Source organism: Atta colombica, unplaced genomic scaffold, assembly GCF_001594045.1.
Source record: "Atta colombica isolate Treedump-2 unplaced genomic scaffold, Acol1.0 scaffold161, whole genome shotgun sequence".
Classification (NCBI taxonomy): Eukaryota; Metazoa; Arthropoda; class Insecta; order Hymenoptera; family Formicidae; genus Atta; species Atta colombica.
The window spans coordinates 63073-65871 of record NW_017259252.1 but is presented as its reverse complement, the minus strand read 5'-3'; the positions used below and the strand labels follow the sequence as shown (position 1 = coordinate 65871).

The 2799-nt window shown below is 27.0% G+C and overlaps 1 protein-coding gene across 1 annotated transcript in view; it reads left to right on the top strand.

Annotated features, from left to right (window-relative positions):
• LOC108685872 (angiotensin-converting enzyme-like) overlaps positions 1–2799 on the top strand; it is a 14490-nt gene that overhangs the window by 567 nt on the left and 11124 nt on the right. The window lies entirely within an intron of this gene.

The window sequence follows — 2799 nt, the reverse complement described above, 5'->3', positions numbered from 1 at the left end:
TATATATATATGTATATATAAAATGAATATATACATGCGCGCGCGCGCGCGCGCGTGTGTGTGTGTGTGTGTGTGTGTGTGTTCACGTATACAAGATAATTTAAAAAACAGTTTCAAAATATCTCTTAAACAGTGCATTTTAGAGAAAAATGTTTCAAATGAAAGTGAAATGATTTCGAAAGGGACGTATTTTGGTTATGTTTTTTTTTAAATGGAGATTTCCAAAAAATATGAAGGTCACCTTCATTTTTTAAATGAGATTATCTTTATACATAATATGATTTCTCTAATTTTATATATAAGGGTACAAATCTTTTAATTCTTACATATAAAAATATTAAGGTATAGAGATATCGAAAAATCAATAGTTTAAATTTCGAATTACTTATATTTTATGCTGATACATTTGAACATGAAATATTAATTGTCTCTCGTAAACTATTAACTTTTTGACAATTATACTTTAATACTAACTTTTATATACAAAATATTGAAATGAATCAATTGTAAGGAATTCACCTATTCATCCACGTCGTTCAGCTTGATTCATGTTAAGAAGAGGTATTTTAGAATAGATGTATTCTTCCAAGGTTCACGAAACGTTGGCAATGAATGAAAACACGGCGCTAACCCACACTCTTTTGATATCTTTAAAGAATAGATATATTCTTTACACCAATTTAATTCATCTCAATTAATATTCTGTGCAAAAAAAGTGTTAAGGTACAATTATCAAAAAAGTTAATAGTTTATGAGATATGTAAATATTTCATGTCATGATGTATCAGAATAAAATATAAGATACACTCAAAAGTTTGATTTTTCGATATCTTTAATATTTTTATATCCCGAATAATTAGAGGAATTATATTGTGCAAAAATCATATAATTTCATTAAAAAAAGATGAAAGTGACCTTCATATCTTTTTGACATTTCCACTTGGAAAAAACAACGTGATAAAACGTGACAAAATACATCACCCTCAAAATCATCACTTTCAATTGAAACATTTTTCTCTAAAATGCACTGTTTAAGTGATATGTATTTTAAAATGGTCATTTAAAAAAATGGGATACTCAATATATATATATATATATATATATATATATATATATATATATATATATATATATATACACACATATATACACATACACACACACACACACACACACACCCATATGAGCGCGCACGCACATACAAGTATATATTCATTATACATATATCTGTTAATAATGATATAACATCAATAAATCATCAATTGATAAAAATATACGAAAAATCATCAATTGATAAAAAATAACTTGAATCTGAATCTTTCAGGACTTGTGTAGCGCAAAAACTAGCTATAGGAGAATGTTGATCCCACAAAGACATTTGTTCAGAATGATGAAAATTATAACATATCCAAAATTTAATCAATTAGACAAAAAAGACAATTTCTATAAAGTTGATGTAGGATTCTTTTTATCATTATTCTTCCTTTTTGCAAAATATTTATTTAATCATTTCGGAAGTGAAAACAGTTGTCTTTTAATTTTCACAATCGTATGTCATGATATCATAATTGACATTTATGTCAAATATATCCGGATACACGACGACATACGACATTCATGATTTAACGAGTTAATACACCGGACGCAGGGGCGCTGACTTGTCAATTTGTTATATGTGTGAAGTTGAACAACGTGACGAAAAGGGTAGGGCACAACAAAATTTTCACTATTACTTTCAAGATCTCTTTGTAGACTTTTTTATAGACTTTCATATAAAACTAACAAAATAAAGAACAACGAAATTCTTCTAATAAATTCTTATAAAATTTTGTTCAACTTGTTGAAACGCTTAATTGTAATTGTTGAAAATTCCAAATATTATTTTTTATAATGAATTTATTCATAAGTGCATCAATATCTATAGTCTCAGAATATCAGAATGCACAATATCAGAATGCACAATATAATTACTAAATTCAACCGAACTTGCTGCATCATAGAACACAAATACGTTTTCAACTTTCTCAAAACAGAAGAAAATATTAATTATTATCAACATTAATTATTTAAAAAAAATTGTTCATATATAAAATTCCACACATGAAAAATTCTGATGTACTCCATACATTCCCTACAAAAGTCAGCACCTACGATCAGAGAAGTGCTTGTACGATACTTATACTATTTTCAAAAATCGCAATGTCATTTAATGCGTGTTATCCTATAAAAAAATCTCATATCATATTTTTATTCATTAATAATTTTTCATACTTAAATTTATGAAAATATCTAAAAAGTATCTTCAATTTCTTCAGATTTTGTAAGTTTTTTTGAAAAATTATACAAGGAGTTTACGTGTTAAACCGTCAAACTTAAAATACAAATTTAAGATTTCACAAGAAGCAAAATTTTCCTCTGCAAGTTTGTTCTCAAACGCTTCGTTTAAGAGATATTAACTTCTAAAATCATAAACCTACAGAAATGAATAATATTAAAATATCTCTTGGTTTCACTCTGAAGCAAAAAATGTATGAAGTGCTTGTTAATGATCGTTAAATGGAGGCTAATAGAAGCGTGCGAAGAAATCACAGTCACAGTCAGTCGCCACTTCTCTCATTAATAGACAACAATACTTGTCTCAGAGCTGTAGGTCATCACTTTGAATAAAATGTAATTACATTTCAATTACTGTAAAGGGGATAAACTTAGATTATTTTATTCATTCTAAAGTTCTGTAACTTAAGAAAATAATATCTTTTAAACGAAGCGAGCAAATTTCCAGAGAAAAATTTTATTTTC